The sequence below is a fragment of the Eschrichtius robustus genome, chromosome 8 (genome assembly GCF_028021215.1).
Source record: "Eschrichtius robustus isolate mEscRob2 chromosome 8, mEscRob2.pri, whole genome shotgun sequence".
NCBI lineage: Eukaryota > Metazoa > Chordata > Mammalia > Artiodactyla > Eschrichtiidae > Eschrichtius > Eschrichtius robustus.
This window is the reverse complement of record NC_090831.1, coordinates 76,639,085-76,663,685: the sequence shown is the minus strand read 5'-3', so window position 1 is coordinate 76,663,685 and position 24,601 is coordinate 76,639,085. Positions and strand designations below refer to the sequence as shown.

General features: G+C 36.2%; 1 protein-coding gene and 1 pseudogene across 1 annotated transcript in view; both read left to right on the top strand.

The window, feature by feature from the left end:
• Positions 1-13,745, top strand: part of LOC137768710 (small ribosomal subunit protein uS2-like) — a 176,849-nt pseudogene extending 163,104 nt beyond the window's left edge.
• Positions 1-24,601, top strand: part of ZNF804B (zinc finger protein 804B) — a 518,351-nt gene that overhangs the window by 242,685 nt on the left and 251,065 nt on the right. The gene's annotated exons all lie outside the window — the stretch shown is intronic.

The following is a 24,601-nucleotide window of genomic DNA, read 5'->3' as shown; positions in this document are numbered from 1 at the left end:
TCCTTAAGTCCAGGCTGTGCATCGTGACTTTTTCCAAAGAGTATAATATGGAAAGGAGGGAAAAAAGTAAATTTGCAGTAGAGAAACCTGACAGACCCTTTAGCCAGGTGAGAAAGTTTAACCTTAGCAGTGATAAATTATGTTGATAATATATACCTTTGCTATGATGTAATAAGGATGGCTGTTAACCTCTGTGGTCTTCTTCCCCAAACCCCGTAACACTAACCTGATCATGGGGAAACCAGACAATTCCCAACTGAGAGACATTCTGCAAAATACCTGGCCTATATGCAAAATTGTCAGGGTCATCTAAAACAAGGAAATGTCTGAGAAACTGTTACAGTGTAGAGGACCTAAGAAAATACGATGACTAAATGTAATGTGGTATCCTGGATGAGATCCTGGAACAGAAAAGGGCATTCAGTAAAAACTAAGAAAATACGAATAAGCTGTGAACTTTAGTAGATCATGTGTATCAATATTGGTTTATTAATTTTTACAAATGTATCATACCAACATGATGTTGATAATAGAAGAGATAGGGAAAGTCTCTTGACTACAAATGGTGTGCATTTTCAAAGAAAATATCTTGTACCTCCCTCCTGTATTTTCTGCATAGAAATAGTGACCTTGTATAGTGTTTTTGCATAAAGGAACTTGTATCAGATGTAAACCTTTCATCCTTTGGGAAAAACGTTGCATTAATTTCGGCTGGCCCATCCCACTGCTAGTGTTCACACCCAGAACGTTCTCTTATGTTGTTCTTATTCACTGGCTATTGACTGCAATTCTCTCTCATACTTAATGCTCTTGGAGTATCCTTCTGACACATTTTAGTGAACAGACACCATTATCTATCTCCCTCAGTGTTTTTTTGATCGCCTATTAACATTACCTTTACCATGCCTATCTGAACCAGTACATTGTGCTTTTGGATGATAGCTCTGAATGGAAGGTTCTGAATAATACAGTTTAAATATAACAATTTAAATTTCGTAGTGTTTGAACTTTTTCCTATATAGAGAGTCTGGTTATCACAGGCTATTTACTTTAAAGCAATAATATGGCTCTTTTTTTCTTATTATTTATATTATTTACAACATAGAATGACAAAGAACAAAATGAATCAATACTCTATTAAGTAGCAAAACTGTGTGAATGGCCTCAAGGGGAATTTGAAAATCTTGACATAATGGGATATAAAATAAAATTGATTGATAGGGAGCCAGGACTGAGGCCCTCACTACCATGACATTTAGGTTGGAAGATATCTGTAGAGTGCTTCCATCTGACTCAACAGATGGGCATGGTAAAAGGTGTGTGCACATGGTGTGTGCATGTGTGTTTATATAAGCTAGACCTGCTGTAGCATATTGAATGCAATTCTTTATTAGAAATGTTCTGTATAACTTTTTATAAGCAATATATGTTTTACTGATACACATTTGGAATGCTTAAAATGTGAGCTGGGGGCCACCATCCCAAACTAGATTTGGGAGATACACTGAGGACCAATTAATCCACCATTAAATTAACATCATTTTTTATTTCTATCATCACTTATTTATTTAAAGTAGTCACCTTATTCTGTGGTTATCATTACATCCAGTTAATAAGAGGTGTGATTGAATTTCACACATATGTTAATTTCACAAGTCTTATTTTCTTAGCTGTGGCTCAGCCTCATTAAGTCCTTCAAAGAAAATTATAACATTTCTTTGAAAGGCATGGAGTTTTATTTAAACTACAACACTACCTGATCTTTTTTTTAATGAAAGAACAACAGAATCCTTATTACGGAGGTTGCTGGAAGTTGTTTTTTGTTTTTAGATATTAACTAAAGTTCTATTTCTAAGCATAATGGTAATTCCAAATGTTTACATGTGACATACATCCCTAGAAACTTTGAGTAAAATATTTGTATGACATCAACATCTGTTTTACCTTCAGGAGTGTCATTTCTATTGGCAGGAACAGCCACCCAGATGCTTGAAAGAATCACCTATGTAGAAAAAGTGTTAGGCTATATCTACATTACAGATTTTTGCTTTAAGTCATTTAAATTGTTCGCAGACTGATTCTTTCAGCCATTACTTAACTAATTCCTTCTGCCAAAACACTTCCTCTCCTACTGCATCTCTCAAAATTTGACCCATCCTTCAAGACTTAGATTAAATGCTATTTGCCATTAAGTTGATCCTAATCCTCTCAAATATGTATGATCTCGCACCCTTCAGAATGCTGGTAACCTTTTAATATTATCTTTTTGAGATTTTATTGTATTCTGCCTTGAATGACAGTTGTTTCTGTACATGTCTTGGTACCAGTATCCCCTTTTAGCCTGTCTCTCCTGGAGAGGACTGTCTGCCCCTTTATCGTCCTTAGCCTCACCTGGCACAGGCCACTACATCCTCCAGGTAAGGTCACTGACCACCACCTTATATTTCCACCCTGTTCTCTAAACTTGTGCTCTTCCTACTCACATCCCTGCTCTGCCCCCCGGTCTGTCTTCTCTAGTCCTCCTGCTTTGAGCATCTATTATTTCTAGTATTCTCCCTGTCCAACTAAGCCTAGCTAGTCTTCTACTCATTTCCTATCCATAAACCTCAGAGCTTCTGGGGAGGATACGCTAATCCCACAGGGTTTTGAAGAAAATGGGGGAGTGGAATTTGCCCTTCAAAATGGAAGCATATGGGTGCCAGCTCCAAGTATGCATGCATGAAGAAAGATGGAAGACAGACTGGATGCAAATATGCACAGAAAAGAATATTCCATAGACTGGAATCACAACGGGTGAGAGAGATCATCCTCAGGAGATAAGAAGAGCAGAGGAGGGCTTCCCTGGTGGTGCAGTGATTGAGAATCCGCCTGCCGATGCAGGGGACACGGGTTCGAGCCCTGGTCTGGGAAGATCCCACATGCCACGGAGCAACTGGGCCCGTGAGCCACAACTACTGAGCCTGCACGTCTGGAGCCTGTGCTCCGCAAGAAGAGAGGCTGCGATAGTGAGAGGCCCGCGCACCGCGATGAAGAGTGGCCCCCGCTCGCCACAACTAGAGAAAGCCCTCGCACAGAAACGAAGACCCAACACAGCCAAAAAAAAAAAAAAATTAATTAATTTACAAAAAAAAAAAAAGAGTAGAGGAGTAGATGTTATTTCCAAATTTACGTAATCTTAAAAAGTACCTTGCCCACTTGTTAAAAATGTAGATTCAGGGGACCCACCCTAAGCCAAGCAAATCATAGTTCCTTGAGGAAGGGGTCTAGAAATCTGATTTTAAGAAGTTCCAGAGTGATCCTTAAGATTGGTTAATATTGAGAAACCCTGGATAAAATGATGGTAAGGTCACAGAGACATAAAACGTCAAGAGAACCAGCAAGCAGGAACAATGGCCTTCCTCATCCCACAATATGGGGTAATTGGGCTAAAAGCAGGGGCGCAGAGCAGAGTCCTAATGCACAGAGTGCTGTGGCTTCCTGAATGAGCCTGCATTAACTCTGCTGGCTGCAAATACTTCTCAGTAAAGTATGAGTAAAAAGACTTTTACAATAAGACTACCAAGATTTTGTTAAATATGTTTAACCATTAAGGAAAATGTGGGAAACTGACATGTTTTCCTCTTCTGAAGCAATCATTCACTATTAGTATTTAACCATAAATTTACTTTATTCTCTTTTCTGTTCTTAGTTTCTCAACCTATGGCAGGGGACTTGAAAACATTATTTGAACGACATATGGAGAAATCACAAGATTTCCATTAGTTTTAGAACAAAGCCAATAATTTATGTTTTAGAGACCATCAGTTTATTTTAAGAGAATCATCGTAGACTGTTCCTTACTGATAAAACTGAAACAAGCACAACTTAACTAAAAGTTTTTTATAAAAATAATACATATTTCATAATATTGGTACTAAAATGTCCCATACCAATGGCATGTAAAGTTGCTGTCCCTATTTTAACCTAAAGCCTAGCACTGGAGGAGAATAATAAAATTCACTTATTCATCATGTTTTATTGATTTTTTTTCAATTGGATTTATAATCTGGACTATTGAAAGAGAAAAGTGTGGACAAGGGCAATTCATAATTAAAGAATTTTTCATAACTTGTTTTGTAGTATCTACTGATTTGATTATTACTTCTCCAATAAAGAATTCTATTTCTCATTCAGTGCACACAAAGTTAATTGTAATCAAATCACTTTTATTGCCTTATGCTTAATATAGTTGATATTTTTCTTAGTAGAAAATGAATAGCTGTTTGAAATTAAAAATAGCATTTTTTTGGAGAATGGGGGATGAATGAATCAGTATATCAAAATGTTTTCCTTTTCATATAAAGCTTATTTAATTTTTAACACTCAATTCAAAAAGCTTACAAAGGGATAAGCAGAAGGGAAATTTGGCTGTGTATATTATGACAGTCACTTACCAAAAAACCATTTATTTCCAGATATTTTCTTTAGGCACATAATTAACATTCAACTTAGTCTAATCCCTTTGAAAGTTTGTTAACAGCTATATTCTTTGTTTCATCTCTCAGTGATATGTAACAATAAAATATCTTTTTTTAACTCAATGCATAAATGAGAAATCCCTTGATTATTCAATACTTTCATCATTTCCTTGAGTAAAAGTGAGAAATGTGTTATTTGCTAAGAAAGAATTCAAGGTTCTAGAAGACTTTTGGAATGGCACTATCTTTTAACACAATCCTGTTGTCCCAAGAAGACTCAAAAGCGCATCAGGGTCTGCAAAAATTGTTATTAAATATCTTTTCACCTATTCTGTCCTAATTCAAGATATTTTCTTTTTTTCCATGAGACTTTTTAAAACTTTTATTTTATATTGGAGTATAGTTGATTAACAATGTTGTGTTAGTTTCAGGTGTCCAGCAAAGTGATTCAGTATACATGTACATGTATCTATTCCTTTTCAAATTCTTTTCCCATTTAGGTTATTACAGAATATTGAGCAGAGTTTCCTGTGCTATACAGTAGGTTTTTGTTGGTTATCTATTTTAAATACAGCATGTCAATCCCAAACTCCCAATCTGTTCCTCCCCTGCCACCCCACCTTTCCCCCCTGGTAACCATAAGTTCATTTTCTAAGTCAGTCAGTCTGTTTCTGTTTTGTAAATAAGTTCATTTGTATCCTTTTTTTTTTTTTTTTTTAGATTCCACATATAAGCAATATCATATGATATTTGTCTTTTTCTGTCTGACTTACTTCACTTAGTATGATAATCTCCAGGTCCATCCATGTTGCTGCAAATGGCAATATTTCATTCTTTTTGATGGCTGAGTAATATTCCATTGTGTATATGTATGTACCACATCACCTTTATCTGTTCCTCTGTCAATGGAAATTTGGTTGCTTCCGTGTCTTGGCTATTGTCAACAGCACTGCACTGAACACTGGGGTGCATGTATCCTTTTGAACCATGTTATTTTCCAGATATATGCCCACGAGTGGGATCATATGGTAGTTCTATTTTTAGTTTTTTAAGGAACCTCAATACTATTCTCCATAGTGACTGTACCAATTTACATTCCCACCAACAGTGTAGGAGGGTTCCCTTTTCTCCACACCCTCTCCAGCATGTATTGTTTGTAGACTTTTTGATATGGTCATTCTGACTGGTGTGAAGTGATATCTCATTGTAGTTTTGATTTGCATTTCTCTAATAATTTGCAATGTTGAACATCTTTTCACGTCCTTCTTGGCCATCGGTATGCCTTCTTTGGAGAAATATACATGACATGAACAAAAAAGATATGTGTTCTGGATGGTGGTGAAGGTTATCTAAATTCAAAATATACTTGTCTTAAGTTGTAGTTTCAAGAAATATAGTTTTATATTCTATAATACATATAGGTGTCTGACTAGAGGAAAGATGCATTATTAACATGGATTTTACCTTTAGGCAAGATAATTGTGATTATGATTGATTCATATTTCATATAGAACAACAGTACATCATTAAGCAATGGATTGTAGAAGGATAATGTGAATTTGATTATTTCAGTAGATCAGTGTTTTGATCACAGTGTTTTGTAAGGTGATCCCAAGATAGATCCCCAATTTCCTGATGAAATTCTAAATGAACCTTTAAATTCTGAAAAGAAAAACATCATCAAAAGGTATCCACTCCAATAACTTTACTGGTTTCCCGTTCATCTTGTGGACAGACTTTTTGGGAAAGAATTTCATACTTCCTGCCTTCCCTTGCTCAAGTCTCATTCACACCTCAACCCACTAGTGTGCTAAACCAGGTTTTGGTGGTAACAAAAGTTAGCTCCTAATTTGCAAAATCCAGTAGATCCTTTGTGGTCTCAACCCCCTTGTCTACTGTAGCATTACTGCTGCTGACTCAGGTCTTCTTGAAGCATTCTCTTCTTTTGTGTACATAATATTATTTCCCTTGGTCCTATTTTGTCTGCTCAGTATTCTCCAGGGTTCTAGTCAAGATTCTCCTCTCTCCTTATTTTATAATCCTCTTTATAAAAAAAAAATTATTTTAGTATAGTTGATTTATTGTTGTGTTAGTTTCAAGTGTACAGCAAAGTGTATAACCCTCTTCTTATACAATTTCACATATGGCCATGGTCTGTATGCCAGTGACCCCTAAAACTCCACCACCAGGCTCCAAACTCTTTCCTACATTCTTGACATTTCATTTCCATCCAGTTCCTGGATATAACATCCAGGTATTTCAAGTACCAGATGACCGAAATAAATGTGTTACATTTCCACTCAGGCACACTCTTTCTACTCCTGAATAATCCGTGTCTCTTTAATGGCATTACCATCCATCCGCGTCTTCAAGAATACCCATTATGTTCTTTCAGACTCCTCCTCCCTACCACCACATTAGATTTGTCGTCAATTCCAGTTTATTCTTACTCCAAAATATCTCAGGGTATAAAGTCGGCTAAGAGTCGGGGTAAAATAAAAGTCAGTGAGCATTTGCAGTAATGGTGGAAAAGGAAAAGGAGGGGACAGATTAGACACAATTCTCTTCCTATCCCACCATCCCCCCTTTGATTAAAATTCAAGTATGTCTCCATATTTCTTACTGGATAATATTCAAAACTGCTAACAAGGCATGATCATATCCAATTCTTTTCCTAAATGCCCTACATTTTTTTTCCCCTGTTGAATGACCTTTTATTCATGAGTATATCTTTCACTTCCATACTGCTGTGCCTTTATTCATTCCGTTTTCTTCTCCTGCAATGTCTTTCTCTTTTATTTTCTTCTGGAAACTCCTTCTTGTCTCCACCAATTCTGTCCCTGGAGCCTCCTGTGACAGCCCACAAGTACCATTCCCTCCTCTGTGCTTCTAGGACTTTTGTAGGTCTCCTGTGGCCCCTTCTTCACTAGACAAAGCTTACTTCCCCATATGTCTGTCTGCAAGTTTTGACCCCTTCAAGGATGGAGACTGTTAGACACTTAGCACATATTCACCCAGAAAACAGACACTGAAATGATAAGTAAGTGAATGATTTCTTTAAAGAATATTCACATTAGGTAATTGTAGGGGAGGTTAATTGATTCTTCAAATTCTTTTTATATCAATAATGGCCAAACCAAATTTTCTCATGTTTAGCCACAGTTACCTATTTTTCCTACTTCTTGTAGCATAAACTGAGTATAGCATTTGGTGTTCCCTTAGTCACATAGATCATAACAAATGGTAAAGGCTCAATAAAGAAAACTTCACTGGGAATGTAGTTGTTGTCATAAGGGGGACTACATGCTTCTATTCAGTGCAGGCTATTAGCTCTGTAATGCTAACAGTGTAAAAGCATTTGCTCGTTCAGTCAACACATGTTTACTGAAAACCTGAAACAGCTACAATATGCACAATATAAATTAAAGAAGGATGATTTATCTTGTAAAAGATCATTCCTAGTTTTTAGTCATTAAGTTCTATACAGGGAGCAATCTTCTATTGCTAACACAGTAACTGAATGAGTAAAGAGCAAGACTCCATAGTTACTGGCTCCTGGAGCACTTTACAGGACTCTGTGGGCAATTCTCTTCTCCTTTGGTCTTTTGAAGATCCTCTCTGTGAATCCAGTCATTTAAATCCAACTCTATAACACTCCTGGGAAGGGAGGGCAAATAGGAGAGAAATGCCCTTCAAACAGAAGCTCAACACACTCTGGAGATTCCTGAGAAAGAAAAGAAAGGAGATAAATGCCTACTTCTCTGCTCTACCTAAGCCCATTTAAATGAAATGGGAAGAGAGCATCATTATTACTTGACATTCTACAAGGATGAATCGTTTCCCACTTTCCTTTGTAAATGTGATGGAAGCAGCAAGGGGCTGATTGTGATGAGAAAGATGAATGGTCAACAACCCAGAGGATTTCAGTTCCAGAATCTCAGCAAGCCCAGGCCCGGCTTGCTGTGGCCTTAGGCAAGTCACTTCTCTTCTCTAGGATCTGAAGGTTCTCACAGTCTCTTTGCATAATGACGCAATGCGTATGGTGTCCCAGAAAGCACATCCCTACTCTTGGGAGTTCCATTTGCCAGCTAATTCCAAGAAAGATTAGCAGGTGTACCATGAAATATCAGGGGACAATTTCTACACTGACTCAAAGAAGTGGTAGTTTAAAGAGGCCATTTCATTTGTTGACAAAGAGAAGATAAAAGCTTTTTACTCAAAAGTACTGTTACTAACTGTTGTTCTTTAGATAAAGGATTTGCTGTGTCACCAGGCACAATGGGCAACTTCTTTGGATGCAAACTAGGATTTTTAAATGTACAAATTTTATAATATATGTAAATTTAAAGCACTTCTAAGCAACTATTGTATAAATGATTTTTGAGTGTAAGGTGTAGATAGGGCCATACTATTTAAGTGCTTGATTTAGTTAAGCTAGAAAGTAAACATAGAAAGATTAAACGAGCTTCACAGTGAACAACAGTTTACAAATCTTATTTCAGAAATTCATATGCAAAATCTAATATCTTATAACTTGTATATTTTTTCCACAGTAATACGTTTGCATTTCTCTCGCTTTCTGTATTATTGAGCACTTACTATGTTCAGGTCCGGTGTTAAGTACTTTACGTGCATTGTGCATTATCTCATTTAATTATAACGTAAACCAATTGAGTAGGTACAATTTTTGTGAAAACACTTTGTAGATGACAAAAGTGATGATACAAAAGATGAAGTCCCTTGTTATAAATACTCGTGAAGGTACTGGAATCCAGAACTATTTCCCTCCAAGTGCCATGTTCTTAACGTTGTATTGACCCTGCCTTTCATGGACTTGAAAGCCCTTGTGTGATACACAGGGAGCCAAATCAACTGCAGCCTTCTCATCTCACGTTGGAGGATATCTTCAAGCTAGCTCTGTGAACAATAAACAATTGGCTGAGAGAAAAGGAAAGTGAGCCAAATGTGTTGGGGACAATATAGTCATAAAAAAGGTAGAGGGGAATGAGGCCAACAACTGTTAAAAAATCAACTGATCACGCTGCTTTCTACATCAGCACAGCTGGAGTCCCTGCTGAGGTAGAAGTCAACTCAGTTCTTAAATGTGAATTCGGTCGAATTCTGAAGGAGCCTTCAGTAGTGATTTGAGGCATAGTTATTATACAATGTCACCAATTACAATTGTTTTCACACTGCTATCCTGTACTTTTTCCACAATCCTTACCAATTTTCAGAGGCCAGGGTTGGAGTAAGCAGATGTCCCACCAGATGCATTTCAATTTCACTTGCAGAGTAACAGCTAACTGTTTCTTATCTGGGAAAGTTCTTCTAGACTATAAAAGCACAGAAAGGGTATATATAATTTGTTCTCAGGTTCCTTAACTTCTTTAGGATGCAGCGATGTAGCAGAGTTCTCCAAAGGAGAAACAGCCATGGTTGAATATGGGAATAAGTCACTGCAGAGCAAGCCCAGACATTTGCTTTTAAAAAGCCCATAATACCTTTAGTTGTTTTGCTGGACATCGTGCAGATATTTTGGAAGAGTACGCTTCACTTTGCCAGGTTCAAAATGCTCAGTGGCATAATTTGTGATCTGGAACTTGCTGAGATGCATGTTAGAGCTGAGATGAATTGGCAGAGAGAAGATACTGGCAACACTTTTAGATGCAATTCCTAGAAACTAAAGAGCTATGTGACCAGTATACAGAATGACTTTCGATCATAGTGTTTTAGTACCAGACTGAGTCATTTAGCATCAACTCCCTCAATTTATCAGTGAAGGAACTAAGGCTCAAAGAAGTGACTTGCCTGAAGTCAAATGAGTGTCAGAATCAGAATGGAATCTAAATTTTCAGATTCAAAGCCAAGTACTATATTGAGCTTCTTGTCTCATGCTGTCTCATATTAACCTACCTCTGTCTCACAAATTTAATGCAATTATTCAACTTATAAATAGTGTTCTGTTTTCATAGCCAGGATATAAACCATGTGGATGAAAACCCATTCATTAATGGTGCCAATTCAATTATATCAATTATGTTTAAACATGTGGTAGAGTCCATTCTGACTACCTGTGAATACCAGTCTCAGAAGGAACAATTTTGTGTGGCCATTCTGAAAACGGAGTTTCATGCATAAATTTGTATGCTCAGTTTATCAAATAACTAACAAGATGAGAGGGATTTTGCAACATCACGTGAAAATCAAATTCTGAATAATTTTTTAAAAAGGACATTAAAACAATTCAAAATGTGTTTTCCTGGTAGGCAAGGATTGGTAGATTTGGCATTAGTAATATCTGTTTAGAGATTTTTAAGTGTATCAGGGAAAGCAAATCAATGAAAATTAAGTGATCTACAAATAGCACTTAACTGTCATTAATTGAAACAGTTGATATAAAACCAACCTATTTAGGAAAGGGTGATTTTTTTGTTTGTTTCTCTTATGAATTTCATTATATATTTTCAGAAGAATACTTTTTAAACTTTGAGCTCCCATGAATAATTTAGTCATTTTAATATGAAGTGTGATCATAAAATTAAGGAAATGCATATAGAACAGTTGAATTACACAAGGAATGCAAGTTTATATTATGAAGCTGTGGACCTTGTTGATTTAAATAGTTTCTGGGTTTTTTTTGTATCGTTGTTGCAAGATTATTTTGTATTATGTTAGGCTATAATTGTGTTATTCATAGGAATGAATTGTATAATCATAGTGCGGTGATGGCATTCAGGTAACCATGACTACTACTATTGTTCCATCAATTTTTGCTTTATGCAGCAGTGAATATTTTTAGTTGTTCTATTATTTGCTCTTGTAAAATTTGGAACCTAAATTATAAGTCACTTCTATTTTTTAAAAATCTTGCATAATTTTATATAGTGTTTCCTCCTTTTAGATACTTAGGGATGGAATACCAAAAAGGAAGCTTGGGCAAGAGTCTTCTAATTTAAACAATAAATGTCTGTCAGGGAGGCCACTGTCTTCCTCATTTCCCAGGGTATAATATTTACATTTCTTAAAATTTCTTTCTAGCCTTTCTCTCGCTATAATCATTAGTTTCCTGCTATTCTTTATTATGAGAGTTCTAAAAACCTTCCCTTATAGCCCATTCACAAACACCAGGCCTTCACCACTCATACCTGGGTCATTGAAATACCCTTCTGACTGGGCTTCACACCATTCTCAACATTATTTGTGACTTCATCTCTTCCCACTAACCCCTTCTGCCTGATTCCATTCCTCCTGATTCCATTCCAAAGCAGCATCTTTTCTATTACAAAAAGTTTTCCAAAACTGGGCATTTCTCCTAATGTCAGAGATTGTGGAGCTTGATGTGAATATAAAATGAATTATTCTTTAAGTAAGGAGCATTATTGGTTTTATGGGGTCTCCCACTGGCTGGGTACAAAGCTCTGAGTGGCAGGGTACTTGGAGGCTTTGTAGTGTACATCACAGATTTTTTTGTTGTCTTTCTTTTGATAGTTATGAATTTGTTGTAAGCAAAATTACAAGGTCAAGGGTGATCATACAGTTGAAATACTTCTGAGTGTGTAGGCTGAAGTGCAAATAAACTATTGCTGTTAATTTAGATGAGCCAATTTATTTTTCTCAGTTAACAACAAAATACTCAAGAAGATAAATAAAACCCTTCATTAGTGAGATTTTCTACTGAGGAAAACTTAGTTATTGCAGATGTAAAATACTCTATGCCTGATATGAAAACTCCTCATAAATTCTAGAGCCACTAGTGCAATCTGAAAGCAGTGTTAGGATCAAAGGAATAGAGTCCAATAATCAAAAGTTATATCAAATAGTTCAACGTCTTTACTTGCAGGTCTTAAAAAGTGTGAAGTGTTTCAAAACATAACACCAATAAAATTCTCCTTTTTCCCCACAATCTCTTCCATTGCAGACCTGCAACGCTCCTCAGAAACCCACCCCTCCAACCAGCTTTGAGTCTTATTTTTTTTTCATTTTCTGCCCCAGATTTTTTAATATGTAAATACACCTGACAGTTCTCCACAAGGCAGAATTCTTCTTCTTTAATTTAGGGAACAAAGAGAAAACTGGACTAGATATTCTCTTTGGCAGGATGAAGGCAGACAATTCTGAACAATTTCGAGTTGATTGTTTTCAGTCACGAAAGTAAATGTTTTTGTAACTAGATTTCTGAAAGACAATTTTATAAGAACATATACATGATGGTATAGTAGAACAGACTGTGCTGGAATTTGGCGACAAATCCTTTGGATTTCAAGGGGGTTCAAGGCAAGAGAACTTAGTGCTACATAAAATAATGATTTTTTTTTTTATCACTACACAGTCTTTTCCTCATCTCCCAGATTACAACCCAGAGAGGTTTCGTTGTTTTTTTTTTTTTCTTTTTTCCTTTATTCATCATTAGACCAATATTTCTTCTCTGCTTAATTCCCTGTATCTGAGATGCCTTTTCTCATGGATAGGAGTCTCATACAATTCATTCTTAAGACACTTTATATTTTATCTGGTCACACATATAAACGTATCCAGCAGAATGTACAAAAATTTTATATAAATCAAGTTTGAAACCTGTTCATTTTGGTCATTGTGAAGGACCAATACTTTGCTTATCTGATTTTCAATCTTATATGGAATAATACTTGGGAAAATACAACAAAACTTTATTAAAATAATTAGTAATTCTTTTATTTATAATAATAATATAACAAAAATTACATGTGGTTGGATGCCATGACCATATCAAAATTTTCTGTTACATTCAATGTCTGTACTTATCTCTTGTAAGATAAGAGATGAGGGAACAAAAAGTTCTAAAAACACTTCTCTGACCCGCAAGCTCCACAAGGGGGCGCCTTTGTCAGGAGAGGCTTCTCAGCTATTTGACTCACCTGAGCTCCTCTGTAAATGTAGATCTTCGGACTTTTTTTTTTTTTTTTTTTTGATTGACCACATATATTATTTCTTATGCACTAACAGTGTCACCACAGGCTATTAAACACTTTTTTGCAACTGATAGAATGTGCCCTTCTTAATAACCGGGGCAGCCCTCCCCAGGGCCGGTGGCTTGGCCGGCAGCGTAAGCAGGTGTCTACCTCCACTGCCTTCTGGCTGAGGGCCTCTGTGCCAAACGCGATTTTCACCATTAGATGCAACAGCTCTCATCTGGTTGCTCCTTTTGATTTCATTCCAAGTCCCTTTAATTCCTTCTCAGTCTTCGCAAAAGGGAGCGGGGAGCTTGGCAGTCTTCCGAGGAAGAAGTGGCTCATAGTGGATGGAGCATGATTTGTTTAAAGTAGGATTTTATACCAGATCTGGAAGAGGCATCCCATAATCTACTATCTATGCTAAGTGAGCCTCCATCTCTTAATTACACTTCACAAAATGTAAAAGGCATTTTACAAAATATCTCTTGCTGTTAACCTAATTTATGTTTATATTTAGTCAAGTTCACAAGATTGGGGTGGGTATTGGGTTAGGTTTACCAGGTTCAGGAAATTCTTAAGAGGAAGTCAGTCTTTGAATGTGTTATATAAAGCTATCCATGATACAATTTAAAAAATATATGTATGTATATATATATATGTTTTTTTTAAATAAAAATATTGTAATACTTTTAAAAATTTCAGGGACAGATGAATATTTAAAAGCTTTAAAATATTTAGAAAGAGCAGTTGTATAGAAGCAAATAAATTAAAAAGAGACTCAGATATTACGACCTGCTAAGAAGAGAAATTTAAAGAATATAGGCAGTCAGGGATGTTGAAATAAGTTTGCTAATACATGTAAAACTAGTTAATTACCTGCAGAGCAATAAAATGTCATGTTTTCTAGAGAAGGGAAATCAATTGTATCTTAAATGAAATTCATTTGCATTACTATCGACAGTAATCTTTGCGTGACAACCAGTTCCGTACAGATTAACTTCAACTTCTACTAGTCTAGTTAATAGAAAATTAATTAAATGTACCTATCCCTATTGAATAAGAATTTCTCATTAGTTTCCCATCTCTCCTGCTCTCCACATTCTCACCTGTACCACATGACCTTACCCTCTACTTAAGAAGAAATATTGAGACCACCTGGCATACTTTCCCTCCTGTATTTCTACCTCCTACTTACAACGGGCCTCACAGAATTCCACTCAGCCTAAGAGGAAAAGTTTGTCTCCCTGTTCCAAGGAAATCCTTCTACTCTTTTTCATTTCCATCTCTTTGAGTCTATCCCAGGTTTAGCCTCTCATTTATAAGTATTTTCAACTTTCCTCTTCCAATGACTCTTTCCTTTTTACCTATGTTGAGGTTTCTCTCACATTACACATTTTTACCGAGCTCAGCTACCTTTCTTACTGTGAAGACTTTCATATCCCTGATGAACTCCTGGTGATGAGTCCCTGCTTCCACAAGGTAATCGTTTATTTCATTATTAAACTTTGGGAGTTTGCGGTTCGCCTTTGCTTGCCATGTTACCAAAAAATCCTTTCTCAAACCTTATCTTCTAGTGTTGGCATTCTTTCACAATCCTGTAGTATCGGCATCTTGATTTTCAGCTTTCTTTCTTACACCTGCGATTCATCATTCTCCTGAACCTCTGCCTTTTCCTTGCCACTCTTTGCCTGGCTATTACAGCATTTATTGTAAAGACTCTACCCTTGATTCTTGATCCCTCTCTAAACATGAGCCACACTCGTAATTTCATTGTTTTAACTCTTGAGCCAAAAATATAACTCCAGGTTGAAGCTCTCAAATTCCAGTCACATAATTCCAATTGCTTACAAAAGATAAATATTTCTCATGGCAGCTTAATATATCTGAAACTGAAAACACTTTCTCTCTTCACAAATGGAGTTCCTTTTGGACCAAACTAGTTTCAAAGAGTATTAACACATTTTTCCAAATCTCATGGGAAGACTTTCATTTAATTCCGTATACACAATGTTACTGAATCTTATCAGTGTTCTTGAATGTTATTTCCCAAATTTGTCCTCAGCTTCAAATCCATCACCAAATCCTTATATTAGTATTATATTTATTGTTTTTGTGTATACACTTATTTTACTTCCCTACTAGATTATAAGCCACCTAAACAAAAGGATTGTATCTCTTTTTCTTGAACAGGTCAAGTAATTAATTAATAATTTAAAATATTAATACATTGCATAACTTTATAATTTGCAAAACACATTATTTTCTAATGTACTCTAATGGCTGAAGCTCAGAGAGGTCAAGGGGTATTGCTCAAAGTTTCAAAGCCTGTAAGAGAGAGAACAGGAAATTGTGTTGCTGAATTTGCATTCAGTGCTTCTTCATAACAATATTCATCAACTCCTTAGTCATCTAGAATGACATAACTTAGAAAAAAATTAAACCCATATTTAACTGTTAATCTAAAGCTGTCGTTACTAATTCTTTCTTAGTGTAGAAATTCTCTCTTTCTCTTTTTCTCTCAGCATTTAGGTATCATGAGAATTCCTGGGGTGGCACGGAGGGTTCTTGGAGTAGAAAAAGATTTGGAAAATTGAGAAGCTTCTCTACTAAATGGGCAACATTTGCTTACTGAAAATAGTCTCCACAGAAGCATTTAATAGGATCTTTTCACTCCACTCTGGAAAAGCAAAGTTTCGTGAAGTGTTATTTGCTTCGTTTTCCCACCCAGAACACAGTGATATCCTTGCTGTAAAGAATTATTTTTACATCTTATAAAACTCTCTCATTTAAGGGCTGCAATTCTCATCCACCATTAGGGAACTAAAGTTATTGTGCGTTTCAAACGAGAGTCTACAGCTGTTGAAAGGTCATGTAAAATTTACAGCTTTTTAAATCCCACTTTGGAACATGTTTCTTCTATAAAATGTTAGATTTTGATTGCTAAGCTTCTTCACAGGATAAGTCCAGGATGTTCTGTTGTACGGAGATAATTTATTATTGGGCAAAAGGTTTTGATAGAGCAAAAATGTAGTTACCTCAGTATTGTGTCCTGATAGTAATAAGATTTTATCAGAGAAAGGTGATTTTAAATTAGTCATGCTCCTGAGAGCAATTAAGAGAGAAGAAACAGGTGGGAATTAGAAAGCTCGTACTCACTATTAAAAAAGCTCTAGCTGGTGAATTGTTTACTTAAAAATGAAGCATTGAATCTACCAGCGTGATCTCTCATTTTCTCATGATGGTGGACAGCTGTCATCTGTGCCCTGCAAGGGCTGTATTTATGTGGAACATACCTTCCTTTCTGCACTTAAATCTAAGAGTCTTAATTGTCAGGCTGTATCTTAGGTTTTTGTTGTTGTTCTGTTTTAAATTTATTTTTTCTTAAAATTCCAAGTTTTTGATGAAACTCTAATTTAAATATCTTTGCTTGTCTGTGCTGTCAGTGATTACTGAAGGGCCTATAGGGACGTGGGACAGTGTTTTCTATAACTTCCTAAAGGGAAGATTTCTTGATCAGGAGTGCCTCCTTTGGAAAGAAGCTTGAGGGTTGCTTCCCTAATTCTTAGATAAGGCCACGATATCACAGAAATACTCAACTATTCTTAACATCCACTTTTTGCTCATCAGTGAAAGAGAACATGGGATACCACATGTGAGTAAAGCAAGGCAAAATTAAATAGAAGAAAACAGAGGCTAGATGGAGAAAGAAACTAGAAGGGAAATCTAGTGTTTTAAATAAAAATAACCCACTTTCATCCACATTAATCCATGAAACAGATCTCACATACTCTAAGAAAAAAACTGAACTGGATGTATAAATAAACATACACAGCAAAAGAACTGACTTCCACAAATTTTTGTCATCAAGGCCAATGAGAGAAGTTAGCCATATCCACACATCAGACTTCCAAATCCGTAAATATCAAATGTCTATCACAAAAAGAATCATACAAGAATTTGATAGGGATATTTGCTCCTTCATTTACTGGTGTTCCTTTGCCAGTTCTACCACTTTCTTTAATAGTTGAATAGGTAGGTGGTAGCTACCTTAGGTGTTTTTTCAAATGCCATTTCCAACAGTGAACAGCATAGTATGAACTTCCCCTGTGATTCTGTCTTTCTCACTAGTGAACTTGATTGGCTCAGTTTGTTCAAACACCCAACTGAGGAAACTAAAGCCCTGTGTTAATAAGTCCCTAGTGGGAAAATGTGTTGGGATGATAGACATCTTTCCTCACTGAACATAGTGGTCAGTATGTCTTGACACAAACAGATGATCATTCCTCTGCTTCAAGGAAAAGAACCTCAAGAATTCTGCTTTGTTGATGATGCAGAAATGAAATAAGATCATACATGAAGTTCAGTTAAACTAATACTTAAGAAGGTGATATTGATTCATTGATTTACAATGATTAATTGATATACATTGATTAATTCATCTCTACTAAGCATTTCAAGGGACTTGGACATTTCACCTAATTGAGTAATTTCCCATTTGGCATGCAGTTTTGTGCAAGTCTCAATGTCTTCTCAAAGTAGTAGGTAAAGAAAAATCCGTTTGTTCACACCAACAGCATTCAAGATTAACATAGATTTGCATGAAAATGCATGGAAAATCAGTCCATGGAGAAGTAGTGTCCTGTACAGTGCTTTTTCATTAATTCTCTTGTCTGACCATTCTTGACTCCCACTTTAGCTGCTCCTTCCTTTTAGGCCTCAGCTCATGTACCTAGAATTTTCTTGACTATAGCACAGCATCACTCTTGCCTCATTGTTCATCTTACTTTTTCCCATGGAATAGGAAGTTCTAAATGGAGAATGAAGTATAATGAAACTAAGCTGATGTAGGATTCTTAACTTTGCCAAATTGTAGGCAAGACTCTGACAAGTGGAAGGTGTCTGGGGCTGCACTTTGACCCTCACTATATGTCTTCTTTCACCCCATGACATGTCTTTAGATGCTTCATATTTTACATTAAAATAAGGAAGACTTCTTTGCCAAGCAGGTGCGATTTTGCAGAGTTCTCGTGTCTAATAATATCCCACTGAGTAGATGAGATGTAACTTAGCCCTCATGAAACTAGACTCTGAATAACCATTCATTTGTAGTTGAGAGAAAGCAGGCATAATTTCTTCTTCTGATAGAGCCTATCCCATACTTTCCTTTGCAATATTAGACAGTCATTTATTTTGGGTGACAATATGTAGGGTGGGGAGGTATATTTCATTGCTTAACTCTTGCTCATTGATTATTATGGCATCTTATCCTCTCCCTCCTGAATAAACAATGTAGCTCACTAACTTATGGTTACCCTTCCTTTTACATATCATAACACCTGCAGATGATAATATTTGTTTAACACATTGGGGTAAAAATGTGACTGTCCCCTAGGGCTCTGTCCACTCCAAAGTCTGAACAATCACTACCTTCACACATGCTTAGCTGTTCGTTTATAACCAGTGGCATAGTTATTAGGTGGTTCTGTAACTATCTCTGTTCTGGGACTTGCTGAGAAAGCTTTTACTTTCTTTATAAACAGTTTCCAGGATCCTCTCAGAGAAGGGTCTCACTCTTTTTTTCTGATGAGTAACTAGGACAGTGTTCATTCCTTTGGGTGGTCCTGATTAGTATCACTTCCTGTGTGCCTGCATGATCTACACAGCCATCAGCCCTCATTCTTTCAGTCAGATATCCTGGTATTAAAGATTCTCGCACGTTAATACTAGTGGAGAATCATCCTGGGGCTAGTCTTCTGCCTCAATTATAATTACCTCAGAATAGAAGAAATAAAACAGATGAAAAACAAACAAACAAAAATACCCAAACAGCAGGTAGAATAGGAAAAGGCTCACCCCATTCTGCAACTCTTCTTCTTTTCCTTTTAAACCCAATCTTCCTATCAAGTTCACAGCAGGAGTTCAGAGATAGTTTTGAGGTTGTAAGAGCACGTGTAAGGAGCACAGTACAGTCTCTTTGACAGTAGTATAGAGGATGACAACATAGCTGGAACTGGGTAAAATACACAACATTTATTCCCAGAAACCTTGACTTGTGCTGCCTCAAGTTTCTCCCCGGTTTGTTTCAAAATATATGCAATGTTGGTACCTTCCCAAGTCAGTTGTTGCATAGCCTTTTATGCATTCCAGCTCTTATCAACCCTGGGCTCAGAGACAGACATACTGAGTTATACCTGAAGTTGTTACTATTTCCTGCAATGTAAATAAAAAAAATCACAAAGAAATGTCTGAGAGAACTGGGATTTCCTTGAAAGCACTAATAACCAGAAGCATTGCCTTAGCCAGGATTTGAAAAAAAACTACATTTGCTTTAGCTTGAATCTCAAAATATCCACTAATCGCAGGTTTCTTTGGCCTCTGCATTGCAGGATCCATTTACAGTTGTCTTTCAAAGGAACCCCTAAAGGCTTGATGGCAGGAGAAGTTAGGACATAATCTGAGCTTTGGGGTTTTTTCTTGGGAAAAAAATTTTTTTTCTCTCAGGTCTTTGCACCATGCCCAGGAATGGCTATCCAGCACCAAAATGCATTGGTGATTAATGCTAACAGGCCTTAAGGTATATACATATATGAACCCTACCAATTAAGAAGTGTATCTTAACAGAAACATATGGTGCCCATTTCAGGCCTGTAGGGAAGGGGAAGGGGTGAAATCTTTCAAGTAGCTGGTTATGCCTATTCCTATAGGGATAGTCACACAACCCACTATAATGGTATATGATTTGCCCACTTTTACTACTTCTCAAGTCTTCTTTACTTTCCTTCTCAGTGCTTACTATACAATTTAAAGTAGTGATCTAACGATTAGCCTTAAACATTTTCTTGATTTTCAAGTACTCATAAACTGAGTTTGAACTAATAGAACTCAGAGATGTTTTAAACCTGCAGAGTCAACTCAGTCATGGCAATAGAGACAGACTTTTTGCTTTTAAATGAAATTTAAGTGGGTGGATGTTGTGCTTGGTGAGTGATATAGGTCTTGTTATTTGTAATTAGTTAAAATCTAAATATAAAATTAATCGTTACAGTTTGAGTCCTTGGCTTGTCATTTGTTATGAAACCAACGGGCTACAAAGTAATTCAGGCAACCTCTCTACTAATTAAAATATGTACTAAAAGTGCATGTGATATTATTTGCATATTCAAGATGCCATGTCTGGAGACCATTCCAGAATTAAATATAATTTTATTTAATGCATTATATAGAATATCAACCTGCTTTAAGATTATTCACATGTTTATTAAGACAAATTGTACTCTTTCTTGGGGCAGTTTCAAACTACTGCTATAAGGTGGGAATCATATTCATTGCTCTGTTTCCTCATAGTTTGTTAAAATGAAATTTCCGTATTTTTTACCTTTCAAAAGCAATTATACATATATACATATACATATATATGTACCACATTTTCTTTACCCATTCATTTGTTGATGGACATATAGGTCGTTTCCATATCTTGGCTATTGTGAATAATGCTGCAATGAACGTGGGTGTGCAGCTGTCTCTTTAAGGTCCTGATTTCAACTCTTTTTGGATATATATCTAGAAGTGGGATTACTTGATCATATGGTAGTTCTATTTTTAATTTTTTGAGGATCCTTCACACTGTTTTCCATAGAGGCTGCACCATTTAGTAATCCCACCAACGGTGCATTAGGGTTCCAGTCTCTCCATATCCTGGCTGACACTTGTTATTTTCTGGGTTTTTTGCTTTTGAATAATGGCCATCCTAACGTATAAAATGATGTCTCATTGTGGTTTTGATTTGCATTTCCCAGATGATTAGCGATGTTGAGCATCTTTTCATGTACCTGTTGTTCATTTGTATATCTTCTGAGTCCTTTTTCCATTTATAAATCAGGTTATTTGTTTGTTTATTGTTTTGCTATTGAGCTGTAGGAGTTCCTTGATATTGATACATGGTTTACAAATATTCCTCCCGTTCTTTAGTTTGCCTTTTCACTCTGTTGATTGAGCTTTTTGGTTTGATGTATTCCCACTTGTCTAATTTTGCTTTTGTAGATTGTGCTTTTGGTGTTACATCCAAGAAATCGTTGCCAAGCCCAATGTTATAAAGATTTTCACCTATATTTTCTTGTAGGAGTTTTATAATTCCAGGTCTTACATTTAAATCTTTAGCACACTTTGAGTTTATTTTTGTGCATAGTTTAAGATAAGGGTCAATTTCACTCTTTTGCCTGTGTGTGTCTAGTTTTCCCAACCCTACTTCTTGAAGAAACTGCCCTTTCCCCATTGTGTACTCTTGGTACCCTTCTGTTCCATTCATCTATATGTCTGGTTTTATGCCAATACTGTACTATTTTAATTACTATAACTTTGTAATATCTTTCAAAATCAGGGAGCATGATGCCTCCAGCTTTGTTCTTCCCTCTTTAAGGTTGCTTTGGCTATTCAGGGTCTTTTGTGGTTCCATATGACTTTTACAATTGTTTTTTCTATTTTTGTAAAAATGCCATTGGTCTTCTTATAAGGATTGCACTGAGCCTGTAGATCACTTCTGGTAGTGTAGTCATCTTAACAATATTAAGTATTCCAATCCGTGAACATGAAATGTCTTCCCATTTGTTTGTGACTTCTCTAATTTCTTTCATCAATAATTTGCAATTTTCACCTCCTTGATTAAGTTTATTCCTAAGTATTTTAATATTTTAAATGGGTTTGTGTTCTTAATTTCCTTTTCAGGTAGTTCATCATTAGTATATAGAAATGCAACTGATTTTTGTATGTTAATTTTATATCTTGCAACTTTACTATATTCATGTATTCTAATAGTTGTGTGTGTGTGTGTGTGTGTGGAGTCTGTAGGATTTTCCACCTCTAAGATCATGTCATCTGAAATATCAATATTTGAAGCATCAATAAGGAAGAAAGAGTTCACAAGTGAAATAAAGAAAAGATGACTAGAAAGGCAGGAAGAAAATAATGATAAATTAAGAGAATTCATGGGATACAAAGTTTCAAAGAGTGGATAGATCAAATAACATAAAGCGTTGACTGAGAAGTGTCCACTGGTTTGTGTAAAAAGCAAATTGCTGTTGGCTTATATGTTAGTGATAGAGATTAACATGTTTAAATGCCAGAGGAAAGGAGCCAGAAAGAGAAATATTTGAAGATACAGAGAATAGAAAGAAGAATCTTTAGAGCTAGCTCTCCGAGGATATTGGATGGGATAATATTCTGCACAAAGGTGGATGGATTGACCTTAACATAGGAGAGGGATTTCTTCTGTTGCAATAAAGTAAAATATAAGCAAAAATGTAGTTAGGGTTGTAAGTTTAGAGCCTATAAATGAAAACAGGAACCAACCTTAGATTTCTCAGTACTTCTTCCTGCCTTGCAGCAGGCTAAGTAAAATTTTGTAATTTTGACTTTCAGTCGCTGAAACTACAAATTCATTTATGAGGGTACAGTGCCAAAGTAAGGAGTATTAAGCCTATTGCTCTCTTTTTTCCTTTTCTTTTTTTCTTTTTGGTTAGATATAGGAAGAGAGGACCTCTTCTAGATGATTCTGCATTGGTGTGTGTGAAACTTAAATGCAGAAACAGACCGTTGTGGAAGAAGCTGTTCTTAGAACATGTCACTTTTTTGCATAGCAAGATCATTTCCCTAGGGATTGGTTTATGGCAGATGCAAATGTTAATCTCATCTCTGAGAGAGTCAGGTATCTCTCTAGCCTAATGGCCCTACCTGTCTCACTTGACACCCTCAGTGTTCTGCTTCTTGTTATTGGAAAGATTCAGCCGTTGGTCAGCTCCTTATTTGGCCTGTCTGAAAATATGGAAGGCTAATCAGACTGGTCAATTGGTTAATCCTTTGACTTTTTACCTCTGGAATTTGTTTATTCTCATTTGTCTAACAGAGATCTTTCTTTACATATTTACTGAACTCGTGATTCCTGGGCTCATTGTGTTTATCCACCATGGGACCTTTGGCATATTTAGTTTAACACATGATTATATAATGGTTTCTTATGTGCTACTTTAAAAAATACCAATATATAACATAAATCACACAGAGGGGGTAAGTATTTTCTTTTTTTTTTTTTTTAAATTAATAGCTACTCTATTTATTTATTTATTTATTTATTTATTTATTTATTTATTTATTTATTTATAGCTGTGTTGGGTCTTCGTTTCTTGCGAGGGCTTTCTCTAGTTGCGGCAAGCGGGGGCCACTCTTCATCGCGGTGTGCGGGCCTCTCACTATCGCGGCCTCTCTCGTTACGGAGCACAGGCTCCAGACGTGCAGGCTCAGCAGTTGTGGCTCACGGGCCCAGTTGCTCCGCGGCATGTGGGATCCTCCCAGACCAGGGCCCGAACCCGTGTCCCCTGCATTGGCAGGCAGATTCTCAACCACTGCGCCACCAGGGAAGCCCGAGTATTTTCTACAATAATCTTAACCCAAACATTTTCAGGAATTTGAGGTGATTACAAACAGTAACTTGATTAACTCCCATGAAATAGAAAGCAGAGCCACGTACTAAGAATGAGCAGTAATTAGGATATTTGTTGGGTTTTGTATGATGGGAAAGCATGAAATGACATTGGAGAGAACACTCTAGCAAGAAAAATAGGATTGCTGGAAAACTTCAGAAGCCATTTGAGGTTGGAAACCATGGAGATACAGTGACCTGATTGACTGCAAGCAGTTGTCAAATGTGCAGTGTTGTTGGTGCATTTATGGTGCTATCTCTGTGGCTTTGAATGCCCTTGCTACTATTAATTTATTAAGAGAAACCTGATCCTTTAAGAATCAACTCATATGCTTCATTCTCTGTGAGGCCTTTCCTAATTTTCAAGCAAGAAATGCCACACAATAAGCATTTCATAAATCTTTGTTAGAAAGATTAAAATTATGCTTCTTTTGTGCTTACTCTTCTATGGTGATTTTCTTAAGTTCTTTGTGCTTCAGTTTCTCTACCCGTCAAACATGGATAATAACAATGCCTATTTCTTAGGGCTGTTTTCTGGGTTAAATGAGTTCACACATATGAAGAACCTGAAGCAGTGCCTGGCACAATTTAACTGCTCAATTGAAATTACTCATATATATTACTATTTATCAATACTATTGTTATTAGTATACTTAATTGTATTTCCATCATTTATGTACATGAATTGATCTTATATTGGACTGTATATCACCCATCAAAGTTGTCTTTATGTTTTCAAGAGC